Source organism: Hyperoodon ampullatus (assembly GCF_949752795.1).
Source record: "Hyperoodon ampullatus genome assembly, chromosome: 2".
Taxonomy (NCBI): Eukaryota; Metazoa; Chordata; class Mammalia; order Artiodactyla; family Ziphiidae; genus Hyperoodon; species Hyperoodon ampullatus.
In genome coordinates this window covers 135,995,755-136,021,546 of record NC_136915.1, presented here as the reverse complement: position 1 = coordinate 136,021,546, position 25,792 = coordinate 135,995,755, and the positions used below count along the sequence as shown (strand labels likewise).

The window sequence follows — 25,792 nt, the reverse complement described above, 5'->3', positions numbered from 1 at the left end:
GATCACAATATTTTAAGTAGAGCTGGGATGGGGTGGAACGAAAGAGCAGGAAAACATGCTTTTAGGAAGGTCTGATATACAAATCACATGGAGGTAACTGCTTGAGAGAAAACCACCCCTACCTGAGTATTGTCAATAAAGTAGCACAGGGAGGCAAACGAATCAATTGTTCACTAAAAATATTCTTCTTTAGAAGAATAGAATTCACAAGAAAGCCTCATTGCAAATAAAATATATTTGTTTTCCTAAAGGAAGATATTTGGAAAGTCGTAGTAAATACCTCCTTTGACCTTCTGTGTCCCTAGTGTTCTATCTCCACTAAGTTTTATGAACACTACATAGAGGAGGAGGCTGAGTCTCAAAGACCATAAGTAAGAGATGGATTTCAGAGCCTTTGCAAGGTCCATTATGCCCCATGACTTCCCATTGCTTGTGCTTTTCATCCAGATAGGTGCTTAGGATACCAGAATGAATACATCTCTTTCGAGAGGTTTTTAACAGACATTAGATACTAAACAAGTACAACACCTAACAAATAGAACAGAATGCTTTATTTAAAGCAGAAACAGAATAAATGCTCACCTAGTATCATTTAAATCCCCATTAAATTATTTTTTGAATCAACATGTTTATATTTGAGGGTATTTTCTTATTTTTTCCTAGTTCCCTTTACTTGCACCTCCTTTCTTTTTCACTTTTCCCAACTGAAATGTTTATGGTTTCAAAAGTAATTACTTCTTGAAGAAAGTTTTCATGTATACTAAGTGCTACCTAATGGAGGCCATGAGCATAGAGTCTGCTAGCATTTAGAGTGGTATAATACATAGCCAGGTTGAATCAAGTGGGAGAGAAGGTTAATCATTCTTTTAAACTGGCAGTGTTGCCAGAGGTGGATTAATGTGCTTTTTGAATCTCTTATGTGCTGTAAGTCTCCTTGATCACAATCACTACGTTAATGGTTGAGGTTTTGAATTAGTGGTGTCTCCTGGGCTCAGCTGGGCCAAGTCCCTTCATCTCTCTGGCCATATTAGGTGATAGTTTTCTCATTTCAATACATGATCTATGTTAGAGGGAGTGTTGACTATACCAGACTTTTAACGTGGGCACCCAGAAAGTGGAAGAATCTCTCTACTGGTGATGAATCATAACTCTTTTCATTGTGAATATAGTCCTTCCCTTAGGTAAGGTAGGAAGACCATGAAAAATAGAAAGTTCTCGGGTGTCTGTGGAAGCTGGAGTGCTCTCGACCTGTCAGCTCACTGGCAGAGCAGGCTTTGTCCAGACACTAGAGAACAAAATGTGAAATTGGCACCAGCCAGCCTCTCCATTGCACAGGATATCCCTATTTAAATTTGACAATCGGGGTATTTTACAATTTGAAATTCTTGTCATCCGGTTTTCTTTAGTTTTTTCTTTGGGTTGAAAAGACTGAGAAGCTTGTTAAAAAGTCTGGAATTCTGATGGTGAGGCTTAACCAGATCTATTGAGTCATCAATCAGCAAACATTGACCAATGCTTACCATTCCCCCAGTTACTATACTAAGGACCCAGACATGTCTCAGATAGTGGCCTTGCTCATTCACTGTATTTACAGTACTTTTTTCTAAATGTAACCAGAGCTCAGGTAAAGACAAGACATTGATTTGAGTCTGAAGTAAACAAAGCTGACTGGTCTGATGCCTTCAGTTTCCAGAATTCTTTTGTTTCAGGTAGTAATTTTCCCAGACCAATAGAACAAAGTCCTATCGTCTATTTATTTAATATTTTATCACAGTAGTCCTTGCCCCTTTGACCTCTAGTGAGGAAACTTGCATAAGAAACTGAAATATGCTTAGGTTCTATGGGTAAGTGCAGATAATGATATGAATGAAATTGAAAATGAAAGCAAAGGTAGAAAAGCCAGTTCTGAATAGATGAAGTAAGACAGAGGTATTTGAAAAATCAAATAGAAAAGATACAATAAGGAATGGAGAGCTTCTGGAAGTTTTCCAATAGGTGAGGGGTTGGTACATCTTTTTTTTTTAAATAACATGTCTGGCAGTTGTATGCCAGAGAAAGTTATAATGGGGTTGACTATATGCGTGAAGTCCAGTGAGAACACTGTTTCTGTAGGCCACTGACGATGTTCTGAGTGTACATTCTATAGTACTAGAAATTAAGTTAGGAAACAAAGGGTAATCTGATGTCATTTTAAATGACATTTCACAAATGATTAGAGCTAAAAGGTGTCTTTTTTCACTCAGCCAACACGTTGAGCACGTACTATGGGGCAAGCACTGTGCTTATGGGTAAGAGATAAAAGAAAAAATAAAGGCCAGAGGAACTCAAAAGAGAGTGTGAGAGATGCATAAACAACTCATTACAATCAAATAGGGAGAGGCTATTAAATAAATAGATCATAAAAATGTAACTTTGTAAAACAGAACTTGGAGTCACTAACCCTGCTAATAGGGGATATTAAAGAGAATGCCAACAATGAGGGGGTTTGGAATTAGGTTTTGAATGTCAGTAGGAATGTTCCACGTGGAGAGAAGGTCAGGGGCATACCAGGAAGAAGGAACATCCTGGACTTGAGAACCAACACAATATGTTTAAGTGATTGTAAATGAGATTTTTTTTTGACTAGAGCGTAGGGTATAAGTTGCCAAATGGTAGAAAATAGAGTATAAAAGTTAGGCTGGAATAAAAATATAAAGTGTCATAATTCTTATGATGAAAGTTAGGTGTTTTCCTACAAAATGGGTTACTTATAAATATTTTAAAAATAGAGACTGCTGTGTAAGGCTCGAAAAAACACTAACTCAGAGTTGTACAGAGCTCAGGCTTAGTGGTGAAAATTTCTGTATTTTGTTTTCCAGGTTGGATACTGTTACAATTCTTTAACATTTCTTTTTCCTAAGTAAAGGCATCTGGTGAAAATATGGGATCCATTTTATCCTGGGGAAGTTTTGTCTTAACCTTTCTTCTATGTATTTTTTCTATTTAAAATGCTTTTGCAGAATCTAATCATACGAAGTTCGGATACTTGAAGTACCTGCTCATATTCTCTCTTTGACATAATGGGAAAAATTGGGAAGTCTTCTCTAATTTTGAGACTACCATGACTACTCTCTTATGTTGGTTATTCCTGTAGATGAACCAATTTTAGGTTCATCTGAGTGATTAGTTAAACTTACTCCTCACAGATTGATTCAGCAGGTCTGAGAAGATATCTCAGAATATGTATATAGAGAGATAAACAATAAGAAATTACAGTAAGCACAAAAACAGATAAAGATCATTCATAATTTTTCATAAGATCTTATTTTCTCTCATTTCTCTTATTTTTTTCATAACTTTAATCATATGAAAAAGAAGGGAATTTACATGGAATAACAAAAGATATGCAAAACTTAAGGAAACACAATTTTCTTAAATTTCTCAAACTTATTTGTATAGGATTCAGAATGCACTTAAAATGATTAAATGACTTAAGCTAAATCTTTTTTATTGCAAACTGTTTTAACCCAATTAACCAAGCAAGAAACTGAGAGTCATTCTTTACTCTTCTCCCCTCCCTTAAACTCTGGAACAATCCCTAAGAGTTGTCATAATTATACTATATATATATATGTATATATATATATATATATATATATATACACATATATATACACACATATGTGTGTATATATATGTATATCTATACACACACACACACACACACACACACACACACACACACACATATATGTCCATTCTTCTCTATGTCCATTGTCATATCTTTTACATTTCTTACTAGGATGTAACATCCCAGTTCACTTTTTCCCTGACTCCAGTATTATTTCTGTCTTGTTTATTCTCTGCATTGCAACCTAAGTTTCACTCAACGGCTTAGAGCTCTTTGATAGCTTCTCTTTAATTTTGGTGAAAAGGCTTCAAGCACTGTGCTCTTGCCTACTAGTCCACCCTCATCTGCTTTCTCTATCCTTACTTAGCATCTCCTTCTTCCATAAATTTTCAGCAATACTCAGTAGACTTCAGGGTTAGACTTCTCTTAATGCTGAACTTTCTCCAGGTAATGTCATCAATTTGTATCATACTTTACTCATTCAATCCTCGGTTAATGCACTCTCATCATATGTTTCAAAATAAACATTGAATCTCTGGCTTTTCATGACTTCCATTAGAGATTAAATTCCCTTTCTACGTGTTCTTATAAAACTTGGCTGTCCAGTTACCTATGAGAGGTATAGTTCTATTTTATAGTTCATTGCCCCTACTACATTGTAAACTGCATGTGAACAATGTCCTTATTTACCAGTGTTGTAGGTACTCAATGAATATTTATTCTGTTAAAAGATTTATTCTGTTAAAAGTTGAGACTGTTTATGTTCCATAAATAAGAGAAAATGTAGCTCAGAACCAAGTAGTGGCAAGAGGCTTGAATAAAAGTAGACAATATTGAGGGATAGTAGGAATTTAGGTTAGAGAGTACTTGGTTACTGAATTAATTATGAAGGTGAGGGATGATTATACAGAGTCCAGAGTTTTATTATTCCTTTAAATTAATTTTTATTAGAGTATAGTTGCTTTACAATGTTGTGGTAGTTTCTGCTGTACAGCAAAGTGAATCAGTTATACCTATACATATATTCCCTCTTTTTAATATTTCTAACCATTTAGGTCACCAGAGAGCATTGAGTAGCGTTCCCTGTGCTGTACCATAGTTTATCATTATTATGTATTTTATACATACTGGTGTATATATATCAATCCAAATCTCCAAATTGATCCGGCCCTTCCCCCTGCCTTGGTATCCATGTGCTTCTTCTCTACATCTGGGTCTCTATTTCTGCTTTGCGAATAAGTTCATCCGTACCATATTTCTAGGTTCCACATGTAAGTGATATTATACGGTATTTGTGTTTTTTTTGATATTGATCTGCTTGAGTTGCTTATATAGTTTACAAATTTATTTATGTTTATATTTTTTGGAGATGAATCCCTTGTCAGTTGCTTCGTTTGCAAATATTTTCTCCCATTCTGAGGGTTGTCAGAGTCCAGAGTCTTCAGTGTTCCCCCAGTATCCAACTTGGACAAGTGTACAAATAGTGGTGGTATAAATGACGTAGAGAGATGAATAGTGGAAGTAAGTATTGAAGGTAAAATTAATCGTTCAGTAACATCACATAATTAATTTTAAGTGTCCATGTTATATTTGGGCAGAGTTGTTCAGTTGGCAATTAGTTAAGTTTGTAAGAGACTCAGGAGAGAGATATGTAAGTTTTAGGTCAAGATCTGTGATATATATGGTGGCTGGAATCACAAGAGTAGATGAGACCATCTATCAAGGGCAGAAGAGAGCTTCTGAGAAATACACATCTCTTGGCAGAGGGCAAAGTGAGAGTGCCCAATGAAAGAGATAAGGATGTCCAGAGGCAGGAGGAAGAAGTAGCAGGCTAAGATGCTACTGTTGTTAAGGTGAAAGATTTTTCTGAGATGACAAGTTTGATCAACAAAATCAAATATTGCTGAAAGGTGACAGAATGACCAAACAACATTCACTCAATTTAATCACAAATTAAATGTTGGTGAATGCAATTCCAGTGCAGATAAGTAAGAAGAAAAGAGCAAAATTGTGTGAGTCACGAGGTACATAAAGATAAGAAAATACAGACAATGAGAATAAATACAATTTTTGATAAACTGCACTGTGAAATTAGGAAGAGAGAAAAGGTAACTAGAGAATTACTTGGCATCAAGCAAGAGTAATTTTTAATGGGAGGGAGCCAAAATAAAATCGCTAAAGAGGAAAACCTTAACAATCCCAATGAGGTGGGAAAATGAATGGAAGGTACTGAGGAAGTGAGAATAGGTATTTATAAACTATGTCGAAAAGCTATTCTTGGACGTAAAGAGAAAAAGTTAGTTCGGGGTGTTTTTGCTTTATAGTCTGTGTTTTCTCTGTGAAATAAAAGTTTGATGGGAGGTGATGTCACCTTGAGATAGCGCTCATCAAATATCCTATGTGCTTATCTACATTTTTCATCCTCCTTTGTAGTTCAACTGTTTTCCTTTGATTCGTTGTGGCCAGTGGCAAAGAAGCAGAATCAAGTGTATCACTTCTGAGCTGAGGTCATTAGGAGCCAGTGTCCCTCTTGTCTGGTCCTCTGCTATTGTGACATTGGAGGTCAAATAGTCCAGATGACGTGGCTGCAAGATGGATCAGGACCATGTGACCTGTAAGGGCTTTACTCAGTAGAGAAATAACGTACTCGTATTTTCCACTGAGATTCCTGTGTTCAATAGATCTGCCTGTGAGAGCTCAGAGAGCATAGCGAAGGCTGAAATGACAAAGACAGAGGGAGAGATGCTGGTAACAGATGGAAGGCGCCTGGCAGATAATATATTAAATGGTAAACAAAGCTGCTGGAGTAAGAGACAGAGTATATAAGAGATGAGAAGAAGGCCAACTGTCTGTAGTATCTAACGCTAAGGAGTGAGGAGAGAAACAACTGAAAAATAAACATAAAAAGAATGATGAGAAAGAAGCTAGGTGGTATGCCAACAGAAATCATAAAATTGCTATAAAACATAAAGGAAGGTAGTTTTCAAAGAAGCACCATTTAATGGAGTCAGTTGTTTCCCAAAGGCAAAATGCTGTGGGAACTGAAAATAAACCATCTGATTGGATGACTAAACTTTTATGAACAAAAGTGGAACCATTTCAGGAAAGTCATGGGAGAAGACGCTGTGTTACAGTGGGGAGAGTAATCAATACATTGTGAGGAAATGTGCCTTCATTTGCAAGAGATGCCAATTAAGAAGTGAAGACAGCATTTAAAGGGAAGGGATAATGTAAGAAAATTTTTTAAAAATTTAATTAAGGAAACTTGAATAATTCGAAGACAAAGAGGAAGGTATTAGTGAAAGACTGAAAATCAGAGAAAGCTATCTTAAGTTGTTGTTATGGACTGAATTGTGTCCCCCCAAAAATTATATGTTGAGGCCCCTCCTCATTTGACTGTAGAAGATAGGAGATAGGTCCTTTAGGGAGGTAACTGAAGTTAACTGAAGTCATAAGGGTGGGGTAATAATCTGACAGGGACTGATGGTGTCCTTATAAGAAGGGGAATAGATTCCAGAGATCTCTCTCCCTCTGCTCGTAGAGGAAAGGCCGTGTGAGGACACTGCAAGAAGACAGCCATCAGCAAGCCAGGAAGATTGTTCTCACCAGAAACCAATTCTTATGGTATTCAATACCTTAATCTTGGACTTCCACCGTCCAGCACTGTGAGAAAATAAATTTCTGCTGTTTAAGTCATTCAGTCTATAGTATTTCACTATAACAGCCCAACCAGACTAATACAGACCTTCATGTACACTGCAATATACAGAAGCTAAACAATGATTGTGAGCCAGAGAGTACATCTTGAACAGAAGTGTAATGACGCTTGTGGTACTCACAACTTCACGAATTTTGTCAGAAAGATGTGAAAAAAAGTCAGTCAGACAACGGTTCTGATAGTGGATATTTTCTTTATGTGTTTGACATAAAGCAGTGTCTGACAGCCTCCCTGATACCCATCCGTATCGCAGTTTTGATTCTGTGGCCCCAGTTCCACATGGCACCAAGGTGCTGTGTACTGTCCATTCTTGGGTTTTTGGGTGCTGTACCTATTGCCAATAGGTGAGTCAAACCACTGGGGCTCTTCTGAAGTCCTCCCTAAATTTGGACCCAGCTTCAGCTCCAAATCCGAGTTTTCAGAGAGCCCAGAGTGAGGCTCGCCTGCCACAGTAGACACGTTGGCTAACGGGTTGCACTGCAGCACCCGCTCGGACAAGGGCACCATCACGATGCCACCGTTCTTCTTCTGCAGGGGCGGACCCGTGGACAGTCAGCTTGGCCCCCAGCACAGCCAGCTGCCTGTTCACTCTCTCGGCCCCTGTGAGGAAGGTGTTCAGCCCTGGCTTTGAGGTCAGAGTCGTCTCCTCTCTGGGTTTGTGTGAATGGAGGAGCCGCAGCCGTGGTCTGGGTGGTGTGTTGGCCCTGGGTTTCCGGGTTTGGAGGAGCATCTTACCACCTAGACCCCCACCTAGGGCTGAAGAGTTCAGGGGCTGTGGACCGTGGGTTTTGGGGGCAGAAGATATTTAACCTGGCGTTTGAGGAAATGGAGGGAGAAGAGGCTCAGGTTCAAGGGCTCCTGGTTTGAATCTCTTGCTTTAGGTTTGAGGGCCAGGGCAGTCTCTCACCAGAAGCTGCAGGATATCATCAGGAACATTGCGAGTGTTCTTGCACATACCCCGGGCAGCTGAGTGGGTGAAGATGACCGGTGCCTGTGACAGTTGTAGGGCTCGCCGTGCCACAGCATCCGAGACATGGGCCAAGTCCACCATCATGCCCAGGCGGTTCATTTCTGCCACCACCTTCTGCAGGGACAGGATGGGGAGAGGGCATGAGGGCTGCATTTATCTTGTGTGTATTTATCTGTAGGGAACAGGTGGGGCTGTACATTCACGTGGGGCAGGGTATGGAAGCCAGGTCCTTACCTCGCCAATGCCGGTGAGGCGACTGACATTGCTGTAGAAGGGGTGGATACCCTTTGCTGAGCTCTGTGCCCTGCTGGATGGCCAGGAGGCAGTCTGACTGGTGGCCATGACTTGGCTACAAGAGCGTAGAAAGAGGTTCTGTCGAACCGTCTACACCTGCAACTCCCTGATGCAAGAGGAGGGACCCAAACTGGGCTGTGCCTGGCAGTAGGAGGGCCCTTCTGGGGATTCAGTCTTGTTCTGCAAACCTCCATTCCCCTCCCGACCCCAGGTTCAGGGCTGGATCCCAGGGGTAAACTTGCTTTGGGCCCCAGCGTGATCTTGGGCAGATCCCTGCCTCACTGGGCACTTTCCATCTGCACCGTGCTCACCAGGGCGTGTTGCAGGTGTGGGTGAGTGTCACGTAGCGCACACCCAGCGCATAGAAGTTACGCAAGATGGAGAGGCTCCTGTCCAGTGAGTGGCCGCCCTCCACCCCAATGAGGCTAGCCAACTTCTGGGTATTGTTGAGAGCTGGGGGCAGGTAGGTCAGATGATCATTTTCAGAGGCAGGGGTAGCTAACTGAAGTCCCTAACACCTACCACCACCAGTCTGTTTACCATTTTTTCTTGTTTTTTTGGCCGTGCCGCGCAGCATGAGGGCTCTTAGTTCCCCCACCGGGGATCAAACCCGAGGCCCCTGCAGTGGAAGCGTGGAGTCTTCACCTCTAGACTACTAGGGAAGTCCCCCGTCTACCTTTAACTGAGGTCACAAGCTCCAGCTCAGAATAGGAGGCACACATGAGGCAGATGAGGTGAACTTGCTCCAGGGTGAGGCGCACAGCATCGCGTTCGTGGGTCCGGCATGGGACGTAGGCTCACCAGAACTGAGGGAAGGCAAGGGCTTAGTTTGGGCTTTGGAGCTCCTTGGGCTTCTCATAGCCTCCTCAGCTGGCACAACACTCACTGAGCCCAGAAGTCACATGTAATGCGTTGCTTTTTCTGTGGTTGGATGCCCGTCAGGTTGGCTCACTGTGACCCCTGTTCCCCCAGCATCCATGGCATGGCACTTTCTAGGTCACTATGGTAACTTAGTTCCAATGTGACGAACCTGTGGTCTCTGAGGCCCCCAAACTGCCCCACATTCCCCAGCAGCCATGGTGGCACCTTGTGTGTCCCTTTGGTACCTGGGCACCCACGAGATCATTTTTCAGCCTGTCCACGCTGGTCTGGCCATGGCTGAAATTGCGCAGATTAACATCCTGTAGCCCGTGGTGGTAAAACTGCCTCAGGGCCAGGGGCGTGTCGTTGTGGCTGGAGGGAGGTCAAGGCAAATAGGTGGGCTCCTTAGGCCTTGGGATCAGGCAGGACACATTGCCTGGCCTGGGCCAGCCTGTGGGTCCCCCACCTCCCACTGTCACACAGACTGTACTAGGAGCAGCTGGGGCCTGGGCTGAGGGGTGCCCACCAGGGAGGGGATGACAGAGAAGGGGAAGGGCATCCATAGATGATGGAGAGGACGCCCAGGGGTGGCGTGAGGGAGCCTCCCCACTAGCTCTGCATGCTCCGGACCTCCTGCCCTGCCCGGGGCCAGGCTAGGCACCCAGCGGCCCGCACACACTGCAGCCACCCGTCCACAAGCGGAAAGTCCCGCATCAGGGCCCGTGTGCGCTCCCGCGGACTTGGGGTACTGGAGGTGCCCCTCGTGGTCTTCACAGGTAACCAGCCGCAGCAGCAGACCCAGCAGGAGGAGCAGACACAGCAGAGGCCACTGGCTGAGTGTGCGGAGACCATCGAGGCGGGCAGAGGCGGGTCTGAGAGGGGCGGGCAGTGGGGTTCTGCCTGTCGACACAGGGCACCCAGCGGCGCGGCCTCGCGAGGGGGGCGGTTTGAGGGAGGGGATACAGAGTCACAGGACCCTGCGACCCGTGCGTAGAGAGCCGCGATCCGGGAAGCCCAGCAGCCACAGGGCGGCAGTGCCCTCCCACCTCCTGCTCACAGGCAGCTCCTGCGGGCTAAGCTGGCCTCTGCGGAGAGCCCACTGGCCTCCCATCGCGGGTTCCCTCCACCCCTGCCCCTCTTCCCACTCCCACTGCTCCGAGGGGGCGCCCTAGGTTGCTCTCCCCGGCCTGTAACCTTCCTGTCCAAGCTGGGGTGCTTCTCTCAGAGGGCCACCTTCAGCCCGAGGCCTCCCGGGAGCACACCTTGTCCCCATCTGCCTGCAGCCGGCCCCGCCCACCCTGAGGGCTGCGTGCCAGTGTCTCTGTGGCCACAAGTGCTCTGGGCTCCCGGTTTCCCGGGACTGGGCCATGAGGGCTTGTGTGGGGGAAGAGATAGTTTCTGGAAATGCGGGGTGGGCGGGTAACCATGTGAGCTCTGGATTCAGGAAGGGGTCCTCTGCCCCCGACCTTCTCTCTCCACCTACTTGACTCCCCAACCTGCATGACCATTCTCTGGGGACTTCAACCAGCGCCTGGGAACTATCAGGAACCTCCCCCACTTCTGTCAGCCAGCCTCAGGGAAGAGCGCCCTCAGGAGTCTCTACACCTCCCCAGGGCCTGAATAGAAGGACTTTGAGGATGTGAACTGAACGACCTTCTGGGGAGAGTCAGCGACCCTTTTACTCAACAGAGCAGGAACCCAGTCAGCAGGCTATTTGAGTGGAAGGAAATGAAGTGATTTCCATGGCAGCAGAGCCCCCACCGCAGCAACCTTCCTCCCAGAGCTGCTGGCTGACCTTCTGGCCAGGATCCCTCCTACCTCAGCGTGGAAGGCCCGGTCTCGTGGAGAAGTATAGGTTCTGAGGAAAGACCTGGCACCTGGGTTCTGCTGCTACACTTGCCTTATCTCGTGGCCCTTGTGGCTCTAGCTTTCCCAGAAACCTCAAGGGCTTAAGTGCCTGTGCTTACTCAGAGGCCGCACGCCATTCCCCATTTCCAGCCTCAGGCCCTCCCCCTAGCTGCCTCCTCTAGAGACCCCCTCTCCTCAGCACACACACACACACACACACACACACACACACACACACTCTCTCTCTCTCTCTCTCTCTCTCTCTCTCTCTGGGGATGTGCCTTCTCACAGAAGCTCGACCACAGAGATGCTTTAGGGACTGTGCCCAAACTCCTTCATCCCCAGCCTCTCAAGTTTTTGCTCTGATCCCTGGCACCCCCTGGAGCTGTTCCACCTTTGGAACCTTTCCCAGGTGGCAGGAGTGCCTAGCACAGGGGTAGTGACCTAAGTCTGAGCACTGGCGACCCTAGAAATCTGTTACACACAAACATTTTATTGAGCAGTAAGGGACCCCACTGGGGACAGAAAGGGCTGGCAGTAAAGGAGCATGTGAACCTCGGGGCAGGGTGCATGCTGCTTGACTCTCCATCCTGTTCTTGCTTCAGGGAGCAGGTCCACCGTGCTCCAATCGCCGGTTTTTGGGTCTGGAGCAGCCCAGCTCTTCGTGCGAACTTTCTGAAGAGTGCTTTCGTTTGGGAGCACGTCTGGGGACTGGCTTCACTGCTTCCACCTTTGCTGGTGGGGCCAAAGGAACATCCCCGTAGGCCCGGTAGCCACCAACCAGGCAGTATGTCTCCCCATGCCAGCCCAACTGCGTTTCTCCACACCCTCGGTAGAGGACATGGTAGTGCCCGGGTGTGGGAGGAGAAACGGGAGCCACTGCTGCTGCAAAGAGAATCAGAACCGATCAGTCACTTGTGCTGTGCACAGTCTCCTGCCACAATTTCCCCCTCTCATGTCTCTCCCAGTTTCTGGCTGAAGACCTTTCATCTACTTGACATCCAAAACACAGCCTTGGCCCATCACCTCTATGAGTCCCTAGAGAAGGGACACTGGCTGCAAAAGCAATCCCTAGAGCCTACGGCTGCAGCAGATGAGGAAGTCTCTTCACCGTTTCCAGGGAAAACAGTAGAACCCGAAAGAAATTGCACTCATGATCCTCTCCATCTCTCCCTTCCACAACAGAGAAAACATTTCTTGCAGTCTGTCACTTCTGAGGCTTTAAGGGAAATGTCTTTCAAGTTTTGGAAAGAAATAATCTAATACAAATCTGTTAAGAACCCCTCTCACCTTGGCAACCCCTCTTGGGCCCCAGTTATACTGCCTGTTTCAACCACACTGAACTCTAGCCCTCTGGTACTTTTATGTAGATTAGAACAAGGCTAAATACTGAGGCAGAGCGATCAGGAGACTCAGAACCGGGGTCTGGGTACCAAGTCTAGGCTCACATCAACGCAGCCTCCTGGGACACCATCTCCTCAGCCCTCCAGTCTCATTAGCACTTCATCACCCCCCCCTTCATTCTTCCGGTCTTCCCATCAATATGGCACCACCCTGTCCCCGAGTACTCAGCAACTCAGTACGGGATGTGTCTGAGAGGACCGATAGAGATGTCTGCATGACAGCACAGAGGTGCCTGGGTTTGAGGGTGTGCTTCTAATTGTGGCCCTCTTCCTCAAACTGCTCCATTTACCGTTTGCCAACAAAAATACACTTGTCTTTTGCTAAGAGGCCATTCAGGAAAGGGTCTGAATGGAAGCATCCTGTAGCCCAAAGGGGAAGGCTACATTATAAAGCTTAGAACCGTCCTGCACACTTGTCCAGGGATGACCTTTCACTTGTCCTCAGCAGTGAGTCCTGTGGGTCCCTGAAGGTGTCCCAGGTCACTGGTATTACTTACATGTGGGAGTGTGCTCAGTTGTACATAGTTGGCAGGCCCCACAGAAACATGTGCCAGCCAGGTGAGGTGGATTGTATCCCATACCTCCTGTGGAGGTGGCCGGTCTGGGTGTACCTGCTGCACTGCCCACCCAGGGAACAGAGCACAGGGTTGAGTATATATAGCCTATGAAGTCAGACATTGTCTCTGACAGTCAGAGAAACTTCCCTACCAGTTCTCCACCAGGTACGAATCTGTTTTGTTGTCAGTTACCATGGAATCTGTTACCATGGAATCTGTGAGAAGGCCTGTGAGGGCATCACTAGCCAGTGAGGTCATATATGGAACCTGTGACTTGAGGGGCAGGCTTCAGGAGGAGGGGCAGTTTTTTGGAGGAGAACAGGGTAGAGGCAGAGGTACTCTGCCTGGCCCCTCACACCTGGGCCTCCCCACCAATGCCGTAGTCTAGTAGACACCCTAGGTGAGGCGTGCTGGTGGTCTGGCACAGCCCCAGGGGCCACAGGAGGGCAAGAGAGACCCACATTCTGTGATTGGCTTGAGAGGCAAGATGAACGTAAGAGAAAGCTAGGTTGTATGGCACTTACCCTAAGAGGCAGAGATTTGTGTGGACTGGGGGATCAGGGAAGGCTCCTTTGCAGTGGGCCTGAAGGACAAGTGAGATTTGGACCCATGGGGAAGAGAGGGAAGACATTCCAGTTTGGAAGAATAAAAGCAAAGACACACTCTTCTCGACCTTGTCCTGCCCCCAATATAAATTCCTAGCACCCTGAAATTTTTACAACGGAGGACTTAAAAAAACCAAGAGGTTAAGGGGCCTTCGCAGTGGTACACAGGTAGTGGAGAGGTGTTCTGCTCAGTGGTTAGGTTCACGTCGGGGCTCCGGGTTTACAGCTGATAGGAATGTGAGGACAAGCTCCTGCCATTTCAAACATTTCCAAGTGATACTGAGAGAGATGTTAAAGGTGCAAAATGCGGGTGCTGAATGACCTCACAAAGTGGGAATGGTGGGCCCATTTGAACATGAAATGGAAAACAAATTCATGACAAAAGGACATAATACAAAATGACAACATAATCACTACAGTCCCCTCTCCCCTAGAAGTAAAAGTCATTAGAATCCTCTCTCTCTCCACCATGAAAGGATGAGATAAAGACTCAGCAACAGCCCCCGTGAGAAACATGGTCAACCGTGTGAAGAGGTGTTACTAAGACGATTCGGTCCGCCTCAGAGAAGGAAAGAGACAACTCTGCCCTTAGCCTGATCAGGCCCACGGGAAGCAAGCACATTTGGGGCAGCCTCTGATAGTGTGGCAATGAGAGAGAACCTTCTTTAGGAGGGGACTCCCTGCTGCCGACCCTGAAAAAGCAAAGATGGGACATTGGTTTAATGGGGCTGTTGCAGAGGCGTTGTTCCCAGGAGGTAGAGACTGCTTCGACTACCATTTTAGAGGTTGGGCCACCGTGGTTGAGAAGCACAGCACCTTCTCTTCCTAAACTGCTTGAATCAGCGGGTACACGTTAGGACAGACGAAGTCAGGCCTCATTGGAGCGGACTGCCTTTGGGAGTGGTAGAATGTAAACTGTGAAGGGGAATGCTCTGGAGGAGGTTTGTCATGGCAGCTGGGCCAGCATGAGACCATTCAGATTCTCCACGGTCCAGAGATTACTTGACTGGGAGCATCCCTGTGATGTGGCGGGGGGACTCCTACCTTAACAGGACCTGGCTGGGCATCTGGGGAAGGCGGAATAAATGGTTTTATTAACTTACGAGAGCGAGAGACTCACAAAAGCACTGAAAAAGACTTGTACCTGGATTCTTGAGCCAACCCTAAGAAAACTTATCCAGATCTGGAGTAGGGCTCGGGAGGCTGCACTTTTAAGCTTCCTGGGCAGTCCCACCACAGTGGTCCATGGATAGAGGGACCAAATTATTGTGTGTTCTCAGTTGCTTTGGGGAGTCAAAGTGGGCAATATTAAAAACTGCAGCAGGCATACGTATAAACGGAATATTCAAGGCAAACAGAGGTGTATAGTTACTCTATCCATGAATGAGGTTTGGGAAAAGCCAGCCTGGTGGTTAAATAACACAACCCTTATGACAGACAGACCAGATTCTGTCCTACTTACATGTGTGATTTTGACCCAGTTCTTTTATCCTTCTGACTGTTTCTTCATATGGAAAAGAGCTATGGCTGTACATTTAGCACAATATTCTCTTTTGGCAAAAGTTGCTCTGGGTCCATTTGTGTTCTCTGCAACTGAATCCTTTCCAGTGTGCAAGCATTTTTAAGTTGTTTGGTGAAGTATTACATTTGACTTTCAACTGTTCATTACTTTGGGCAAAGCTTATGTAGTGCTGCAGAGACTAGAACCTATGCAGAGATAGTGAGAGGATGTTATAAGCTTATTCTGCCGGTTGATACAAAAGTTTAACCTTTTCTCCTCTTCCTCCACCTGCCGCCAAGTCATGAGAAAGAAGGCAGAGCCTGGAAATGCACACCAGGCAATACTTCTGTGTCAGTTTGCCTTTTATTCCTCTGCCAGTACTTCCCAGAGAGATTTCACCAAAAGTGCCTAAGCTTGCCATGGCCATTGTTGTGAAGAAAGTTTCTCTCTATTGCTAGTCACATCCCCTTTCCCTTCTCCTGGGGGCTTAATGGATGTTTGGGGGCAGGAACTAAAATTTAGAAGGTAAAAAACAAAAAAACAAAAAACAAAACAAAAGAAAAAACAAGTGTTCTTTTTTTTTAAACATCTTTATTGGAGTATAATGGCTTTACAATGGTGTGTTAGTTTCTGCTTTATACCAAAGTGAATCAGTTATACATAAGTTCCCATATCTCTTCCCTCTTGCGTCTCCCTCCCTCCTACCCTCCCTATCCCACCCCTCTAGGTGGTCACAAAGCACCGAGCTGATCTCTCTGTGCTATGCGGCTGCTTCCCACTAGCTATCTATTTTACGTTTGGTAGTGTATATATGTCCATGCCACTCTCTCACTTTGTCATGGCGTACCCTTCGCCCTCCCCATATCCTCAAGTCCATTCTCTAGTAGGTCTGTGTCTTTATTCCTGTCTTACCCCTAGGTTCTTCATGACATTTTTTTTCTTAAATTCCATATATATATATATATGTGTGTGTGTGTGTGTGTGTGTGTGTGTGTGTTAGCATACGGTATTTGTCTTTCTCTTTCTGACTTCCTTCACTCTGTATGACAGACTTTAGGTCCATCCACCTGATTACAGATAGCTCAATTTCGTTTCTTTTTATGGCTGAGTAATATTCCACTGTATATGTGTGCCACATCTTCTTTATCCATTCATCCGACGATGGACACTGAGGTTGTTTCCATCTCCTGGCTATTGTAAATAGAGCTGCAATGAACATTTTGGTACATGACTCCTTTTGAATTATGGTTTTCTCAGGGTATAGGCCCAGTAGTGGGATTGCTGGGTCATATGGTAGTTCTATTTGTAGTTTTTTTAAGGAACCTCCATACTGCTCTCCCTAGTGGCTGTACCAATTTACACTCCCACCAACAGTGTAGGAGGGTTCTGTTTTCTCCACATCCTCTCCAGCATTTATTGTTTGTAGATTTTTTGATGATGGCCATTCTGACCGGTGTGAGGTGATACCTCCTTGTAGTGTTGATTTGCATTTCTCTCATAATTCGTGATGTGGAGCATCTTTTCATGTGTTTGTTGGCCATCTTCGGAGAAGTGTCTATTTAGGTCTTCCGTCCATTGTTTCATTGGGTTGTTTTTTTTGATATTGATCTGCATGAGTTGCTTATATAGTTTACAAATTTATTTATGTTTATATTTTTTGGAGATGAATCCCTTGTCAGTTGCTTCGTTTGCAACTATTTTCTCCCATTCTGAGGGTTGTCAGAGTCCAGAGTCTTCAGTGTTCCCCCAGTATCCAACTTGGACAAGTGTACAAATAGTGGTGGTATAAATGATGTAGAGAGATGAATAGTGGAAGTAAGTATTGAAGGTAAAATTAATCGTTCAGTAACATCACATAATTAATTTTAAGTGTCCGTGTTATATTTGGGCAGAGTTGTTCAGTTGGCAATTAGTTAAGTTTGTAAGAGACTCAGGAGAGAGATATGTAAGTTTTAGGTCAAGATCTGTGATATATATGGTGGCTGGAATCACAAGAGTAGATGAGACCATCTATCAAGGGCAGAAGAGAGCTTCTGAGAAATACACATCTCTTGGCAGAGGGCAAAGTGAGAGTGCCCAATGAAAGAGATAAGGATGTCCAGAGGCAGGAGGAAGAAGTAGCAGGTTAAGATGCTACTGTTGTTAAGGTGAAAGATTTTTCTGAGATGACAAGTTTGATCAACAAAATCAAATATTGCTGAAAGGTGACAGAATGACCAAACAACATTCACTCAATTTAATCACAAATTAAATGTTGGTGAATGCAATTCCAGTGCAGATAAGTAAGAAGAAAAGAGCAAAATTGTGTGAGTCACGAGGTACATAAAGATAAGAAAATACAGACAATGAGAATAAATACAATTTTTGATAAACTGCACTGTGAAATTAGGAGGAGAGAAAAGGTAACTAGAGAATTACTTGGCATCAAGCAAGAGTAATTTTTAATGGGAGGGAGCCAAAATAAAATCGCTAAAGAGGAAAACCTTAACAATCCCAATGAGGTGGGAAAATGAATGGAAGGTACTGAGGAAGTGAGAATAGGTATTTATAAACTATGTCGAAAAGCTATTCTTGGACGTAAAGAGAAAAAGTTAGTTCGGGGTGTTTTTGCTTTATAGTCTGTGTTTTCTCTGTGAAATAAAAGTTTGATGGGAGGTGATGTCACCTCGAGATAGCGCTCATCAAATATCCTATGTGCTTATCTACATTTTTCATCCTCCTTTGTAGTTCAACTGTTTTCCTTTGATTCATTGTGGCCAGTGGCAAAGAAGCAGAATCAAGTGTATCACTTCTGAGCTGAGGTCATTAGGAGCCAGTGTCCCTCTTGTCTGGTCCTCTGCTATTGTGACATGGGAGGTCAAATAGTCCAGATGACGTGGCTGCAAGATGGATCAGGACCATGTGATCTGTAAGGGCTTTACTCAGTAGAGAAACAACGTACTCGTATTTTCCACTGAGATTCCTGTGTTCAGTAGATCTGCCTGTGAGAGCTCAGAGAGCATAGCGAAGGCTGAAATGACAAAGGCAGAGGTAGAGATGCTGGTAACAGATGGAAGGCGCCTGGCAGATAATATATTAAATGGTAAACAAAGCTGCTGGAGTAAGAGACAGAGTATATAAGAGATGAGAAGAAGGCCAACTGTCTGTAGTATCTAACGCTAAGGAGTGAGGAGAGAAACAACTGAAAAATAAACATAAAAAGAATGATGAGAAAGAAGCTAGGTGGTATGCCAACAGAAATCCTAAGATTGCTATAAAACATAAAGGAAGGTAGTTTTCAAAGAAGCACCATTTAATGGAGTCAGTTGTTTCCCAAAGGCAAAATGCTATGGGAACTGAAAATAAACCATCTGATTGGATGACTAAACTTTTATGAACAAAAGTGGAACCATTTCAGGAAAGTCATGGGAGAAGACGCTGTGTTACAGTGGGGAGAGTAATCAATATATTGTGAGGAAAGGTGCCTTCATTTGCAAGAGATGCCCATTAAGAAGTGAAGACAGCATTTAAAGGGAAGGGATAATTTAAGAAAATTAAAAAAAAAATTTAAGGAAACTTGAATAATTCATAGACAAAGAGGGAGGTATTAGTGAAAGACTGAAAATCAGAGAAAGCTATCTTAAGTTGTTGTTATGGACTGAATTGTGTCCCCCCAAAAATTATATGTTGAGGCCCCTCCTAATTTGACTGTAGAAGATAGGAGATAGGTCCTTTAGGGAGGTAACTGAAGTTAACTGAAGTCATAAGGGTGGGGTAATAATCTGACAGGGACTGATGGTGTCCTTATAAGAAGGGGAATAGATTCCAGAGATCTCTCTCCCTCTGCTCGTAGAGGAAAGGCCGTGTGAGGACACTGCAAGAAGACAGCCATCAGCAAGCCAGGAAGATTGTTCTCACCAGAAACCAATTCTTATGGTATTCAATACCTTAATCTTGGACTTCCACCGTCCAGCACTGTGAGAAAATAAATTTCTGCTGTTTAAGTCATTCAGTCTATAGTATTTCACTATAACAGCCCAACCAGACTAATACAGACCTTCATGTACACTGCAATATACAGAAGCTAAACAATGATTGTGAGCCAGAGAGTACATCTTGAACAGAAGTGTAATGACGCTTGTGGTACTCACAACTTCACGAATTTTGTCAGAAAGATGTGAAAAAAAGTCAGTCAGACAACGGTTCTGATAGTGGATATTTTCTTTATGTGTTTGACATAAAGCAGTGTCTGACAGCCTCCCTGATACCCATCCGTATCGCAGTTTTGATTCTGTGGCCCCAGTTCCACATGGCACCAAGGTGCTGTGTACTGTCCATTCTTGGGTTTTTGGGTGCTGTACCTATTGCCAATAGGTGAGTCAAACCACTGGGGCTCTTCTGAAGTCCTCCCTAAATTTGGACCCAGCTTCAGCTCCAAATCCGAGTTTTCAGAGAGCCCAGAGTGAGGCTCGCCTGCCACAGTAGACACGTTGGCTAACGGGTTGCACTGCAGCACCCGCTCGGACAAGGGCACCATCACGATGCCACCGTTCTTCTTCTGCAGGGGCGGACCCGTGGACAGTCAGCTTGGCCCCCAGCACAGCCAGCTGCCTGTTCACTCTCTCGGCCCCTGTGAGGAAGGTGTTCAGCCCTGGCTTTGAGGTCAGAGTCGTCTCCTCTCTGGGTTTGTGTGAATGGAGGAGCCGCAGCCGTGGTCTGGGTGGTGTGTTGGCCCTGGGTTTCCGGGTTTGGAGGAGCATCTTACCACCTAGACCCCCACCTAGGGCTGAAGAGTTCAGGGGCTGTGGACCGTGGGTTTTGGGGGCAGAAGATATTTAACCTGGCGTTTGAGGAAATGGAGGGAGAAGAGGCTCAGGTTCAAGGGCTCCTGGTTTGAATCTCTTGCTTTAGGTTTGAGGGCCAGGGCAGTCTCTCACCAGAAGCTGCAGGATATCATCAGGAACATTGCGAGTGTTCTTGCACATACCCCGGGCAGCTGAGTGGGTGAAGATGACCGGTGCCTGTGACAGTTGTAGGGCTCGCCGTGCCACAGCATCCGAGACATGGGCCAAGTCCACCATCATGCCCAGGCGGTTCATTTCTGCCACCACCTTCTGCAGGGACAGGATGGGGAGAGGGCATGAGGGCTGCATTTATCTTGTGTGTATTTATCTGTAGGGAACAGGTGGGGCTGTACATTCACGTGGGGCAGGGTATGGAAGCCAGGTCCTTACCTCGCCAATGCCGGTGAGGCGACTGACATTGCTGTAGAAGGGGTGGATACCCTTTGCTGAGCTCTGTGCCCTGCTGGATGGCCAGGAGGCAGTCTGACTGGTGGCCATGACTTGGCTACAAGAGCGTAGAAAGAGGTTCTGTCGAACCGTCTACACCTGCAACTCCCTGATGCAAGAGGAGGGACCCAAACTGGGCTGTGCCTGGCAGTAGGAGGGCCCTTCTGGGGATTCAGTCTTGTTCTGCAAACCTCCATTCCCCTCCCGACCCCAGGTTCAGGGCTGGATCCCAGGGGTAAACTTGCTTTGGGCCCCAGCGTGATCTTGGGCAGATCCCTGCCTCACTGGGCACTTTCCATCTGCACCGTGCTCACCAGGGCGTGTTGCAGGTGTGGGTGAGTGTCACGTAGCGCACACCCAGCGCATAGAAGTTACGCAAGATGGAGAGGCTCCTGTCCAGTGAGTGGCCGCCCTCCACCCCAATGAGGCTAGCCAACTTCTGGGTATTGTTGAGAGCTGGGGGCAGGTAGGTCAGATGATCATTTTCAGAGGCAGGGGTAGCTAACTGAAGTCCCTAACACCTACCACCACCAGTCTGTTTACCATTTTTTCTTGTTTTTTTGGCCGTGCCGCGCAGCATGAGGGCTCTTAGTTCCCCCACCGGGGATCAAACCCGAGGCCCCTGCAGTGGAAGCGTGGAGTCTTCACCTCTAGACTACTAGGGAAGTCCCCCGTCTACCTTTAACTGAGGTCACAAGCTCCAGCTCAGAATAGGAGGCACACATGAGGCAGATGAGGTGAACTTGCTCCAGGGTGAGGCGCACAGCATCGCGTTCGTGGGTCCGGCATGGGACGTAGGCTCACCAGAACTGAGGGAAGGCAAGGGCTTAGTTTGGGCTTTGGAGCTCCTTGGGCTTCTCATAGCCTCCTCAGCTGGCACAACACTCACTGAGCCCAGAAGTCACATGTAATGCGTTGCTTTTTCTGTGGTTGGATGCCCGTCAGGTTGGCTCACTGTGACCCCTGTTCCCCCAGCATCCATGGCATGGCACTTTCTAGGTCACTATGGTAACTTAGTTCCAATGTGACGAACCTGTGGTCTCTGAGGCCCCCAAACTGCCCCACATTCCCCAGCAGCCATGGTGGCACCTTGTGTGTCCCTTTGGTACCTGGGCACCCACGAGATCATTTTTCAGCCTGTCCACGCTGGTCTGGCCATGGCTGAAATTGCGCAGATTAACATCCTGTAGCCCGTGGTGGTAAAACTGCCTCAGGGCCAGGGGCGTGTCGTTGTGGCTGGAGGGAGGTCAAGGCAAATAGGTGGGCTCCTTAGGCCTTGGGATCAGGCAGGACACATTGCCTGGCCTGGGCCAGCCTGTGGGTCCCCCACCTCCCACTGTCACACAGACTGTACTAGGAGCAGCTGGGGCCTGGGCTGAGGGGTGCCCACCAGGGAGGGGATGACAGAGAAGGGGAAGGGCATCCATAGATGATGGAGAGGACGCCCAGGGGTGGCGTGAGGGAGCCTCCCCACTAGCTCTGCATGCTCCGGACCTCCTGCCCTGCCCGGGGCCAGGCTAGGCACCCAGCGGCCCGCACACACTGCAGCCACCCGTCCACAAGCGGAAAGTCCCGCATCAGGGCCCGTGTGCGCTCCCGCGGACTTGGGGTACTGGAGGTGCCCCTCGTGGTCTTCACAGGTAACCAGCCGCAGCAGCAGACCCAGCAGGAGGAGCAGACACAGCAGAGGCCACTGGCTGAGTGTGCGGAGACCATCGAGGCGGGCAGAGGCGGGTCTGAGAGGGGCGGGCAGTGGGGTTCTGCCTGTCGACACAGGGCACCCAGCGGCGCGGCCTCGCGAGGGGGGCGGTTTGAGGGAGGGGATACAGAGTCACAGGACCCTGCGACCCGTGCGTAGAGAGCCGCGATCCGGGAAGCCCAGCAGCCACAGGGCGGCAGTGCCCTCCCACCTCCTGCTCACAGGCAGCTCCTGCGGGCTAAGCTGGCCTCTGCGGAGAGCCCACTGGCCTCCCATCGCGGGTTCCCTCCACCCCTGCCCCTCTTCCCACTCCCACTGCTCCGAGGGGGCGCCCTAGGTTGCTCTCCCCGGCCTGTAACCTTCCTGTCCAAGCTGGGGTGCTTCTCTCAGAGGGCCACCTTCAGCCCGAGGCCTCCCGGGAGCACACCTTGTCCCCATCTGCCTGCAGCCGGCCCCGCCCACCCTGAGGGCTGCGTGCCAGTGTCTCTGTGGCCACAAGTGCTCTGGGCTCCCGGTTTCCCGGGACTGGGCCATGAGGGCTTGTGTGGGGGAAGAGATAGTTTCTGGAAATGCGGGGTGGGCGGGTAACCATGTGAGCTCTGGATTCAGGAAGGGGTCCTCTGCCCCCGACCTTCTCTCTCCACCTACTTGACTCCCCAACCTGCATGACCATTCTCTGGGGACTTCAACCAGCGCCTGGGAACTATCAGGAACCTCCCCCACTTCTGTCAGCCAGCCTCAGGGAAGAGCGCCCTCAGGAGTCTCTACACCTCCCCAGGGCCTGAATAGAAGGACTTTGAGGATGTGAACTGAACGACCTTCTGGGGAGAGTCAGCGACCCTTTTACTCAACAGAGCAGGAACCCAGTCAGCAGGCTATTTGAGTGGAAGGAAATGAAGTGATTTCCATGGCAGCAGAGCCCCCACCGCAGCAACCTTCCTCCCAGAGCTGCTGGCTGACCTTCTGGCCAGGATCCCTCCTACCTCAGCGTGGAAGGCCCGGTCTCGTGGAGAAGTATAGGTTCTGAGGAAAGACCTGGCACCTGGGTTCTGCTGCTACACTTGCCTTATCTCGTGGCCCTTGTGGCTCTAGCTTTCCCAGAAACCTCAAGGGCTTAAGTGCCTGTGCTTACTCAGAGGCCGCACGCCATTCCCCATTTCCAGCCTCAGGCCCTCCCCCTAGCTGCCTCCTCTAGAGACCCCCTCTCCTCAGCACACACACACACACACACACACACACACACACACACACTCTCTCTCTCTCTCTCTCTCTCTCTCTCTCTCTGGGGATGTGCCTTCTCACAGAAGCTCGACCACAGAGATGCTTTAGGGACTGTGCCCAAACTCCTTCATCCCCAGCCTCTCAAGTTTTTGCTCTGATCCCTGGCACCCCCTGGAGCTGTTCCACCTTTGGAACCTTTCCCAGGTGGCAGGAGTGCCTAGCACAGGGGTAGTGACCTAAGTCTGAGCACTGGCGACCCTAGAAATCTGTTACACACAAACATTTTATTGAGCAGTAAGGGACCCCACTGGGGACAGAAAGGGCTGGCAGTAAAGGAGCATGTGAACCTCGGGGCAGGGTGCATGCTGCTTGACTCTCCATCCTGTTCTTGCTTCAGGGAGCAGGTCCACCGTGCTCCAATCGCCGGTTTTTGGGTCTGGAGCAGCCCAGCTCTTCGTGCGAACTTTCTGAAGAGTGCTTTCGTTTGGGAGCACGTCTGGGGACTGGCTTCACTGCTTCCACCTTTGCTGGTGGGGCCAAAGGAACATCCCCGTAGGCCCGGTAGCCACCAACCAGGCAGTATGTCTCCCCATGCCAGCCCAACTGCGTTTCTCCACACCCTCGGTAGAGGACATGGTAGTGCCCGGGTGTGGGAGGAGAAACGGGAGCCACTGCTGCTGCAAAGAGAATCAGAACCGATCAGTCACTTGTGCTGTGCACAGTCTCCTGCCACAATTTCCCCCTCTCATGTCTCTCCCAGTTTCTGGCTGAAGACCTTTCATCTACTTGACATCCAAAACACAGCCTTGGCCCATCACCTCTATGAGTCCCTAGAGAAGGGACACTGGCTGCAAAAGCAATCCCTAGAGCCTACGGCTGCAGCAGATGAGGAAGTCTCTTCACCGTTTCCAGGGAAAACAGTAGAACCCGAAAGAAATTGCACTCATGATCCTCTCCATCTCTCCCTTCCACAACAGAGAAAACATTTCTTGCAGTCTGTCACTTCTGAGGCTTTAAGGGAAATGTCTTTCAAGTTTTGGAAAGAAATAATCTAATACAAATCTGTTAAGAACCCCTCTCACCTTGGCAACCCCTCTTGGGCCCCAGTTATACTGCCTGTTTCAACCACACTGAACTCTAGCCCTCTGGTACTTTTATGTAGATTAGAACAAGGCTAAATACTGAGGCAGAGCGATCAGGAGACTCAGAACCGGGGTCTGGGTACCAAGTCTAGGCTCACATCAACGCAGCCTCCTGGGACACCATCTCCTCAGCCCTCCAGTCTCATTAGCACTTCATCACCCCCCCCTTCATTCTTCCGGTCTTCCCATCAATATGGCACCACCCTGTCCCCGAGTACTCAGCAACTCAGTACGGGATGTGTCTGAGAGGACCGATAGAGATGTCTGCATGACAGCACAGAGGTGCCTGGGTTTGAGGGTGTGCTTCTAATTGTGGCCCTCTTCCTCAAACTGCTCCATTTACCGTTTGCCAACAAAAATACACTTGTCTTTTGCTAAGAGGCCATTCAGGAAAGGGTCTGAATGGAAGCATCCTGTAGCCCAAAGGGGAAGGCTACATTATAAAGCTTAGAACCGTCCTGCACACTTGTCCAGGGATGACCTTTCACTTGTCCTCAGCAGTGAGTCCTGTGGGTCCCTGAAGGTGTCCCAGGTCACTGGTATTACTTACATGTGGGAGTGTGCTCAGTTGTACATAGTTGGCAGGCCCCACAGAAACATGTGCCAGCCAGGTGAGGTGGATTGTATCCCATACCTCCTGTGGAGGTGGCCGGTCTGGGTGTACCTGCTGCACTGCCCACCCAGGGAACAGAGCACAGGGTTGAGTATATATAGCCTATGAAGTCAGACATTGTCTCTGACAGTCAGAGAAACTTCCCTACCAGTTCTCCACCAGGTACGAATCTGTTTTGTTGTCAGTTACCATGGAATCTGTTACCATGGAATCTGTGAGAAGGCCTGTGAGGGCATCACTAGCCAGTGAGGTCATATATGGAACCTGTGACTTGAGGGGCAGGCTTCAGGAGGAGGGGCAGTTTTTTGGAGGAGAACAGGGTAGAGGCAGAGGTACTCTGCCTGGCCCCTCACACCTGGGCCTCCCCACCAATGCCGTAGTCTAGTAGACACCCTAGGTGAGGCGTGCTGGTGGTCTGGCACAGCCCCAGGGGCCACAGGAGGGCAAGAGAGACCCACATTCTGTGATTGGCTTGAGAGG

At 47.6% G+C, this 25,792-nt stretch overlaps 2 pseudogenes across 2 annotated transcripts; both read right to left on the bottom strand.

Annotated features, from left to right (window-relative positions):
* Nucleotides 1–6,307: 6,307 nt before the first annotated feature.
* LOC307065586 (dipeptidase 2-like) lies at nt 6,308–10,564 on the bottom strand (annotated as a pseudogene). Its single transcript has 9 exons — nt 10,500–10,564; nt 10,142–10,325; nt 9,699–9,825; nt 9,269–9,398; nt 8,904–9,045; nt 8,533–8,602; nt 8,236–8,412; nt 7,660–7,856; nt 6,308–6,326 (listed from the first exon to the last, which is right to left on the bottom strand). The product of its transcript is annotated as a dipeptidase 2-like (transcript).
* Nucleotides 10,565–11,902: 1,338 nt separating this feature from the next.
* LOC307065579 (dipeptidase 2-like) lies at nt 11,903–22,612 on the bottom strand (annotated as a pseudogene). The gene is made up of 10 exons: nt 22,548–22,612; nt 22,190–22,373; nt 21,747–21,873; nt 21,317–21,446; nt 20,952–21,093; nt 20,581–20,650; nt 20,284–20,460; nt 19,601–19,904; nt 18,309–18,377; nt 11,903–12,186 (listed from the first exon to the last, which is right to left on the bottom strand). The product of its transcript is annotated as a dipeptidase 2-like (transcript).
* Between the last annotated feature and the right edge of the window lie 3,180 nt (nt 22,613–25,792).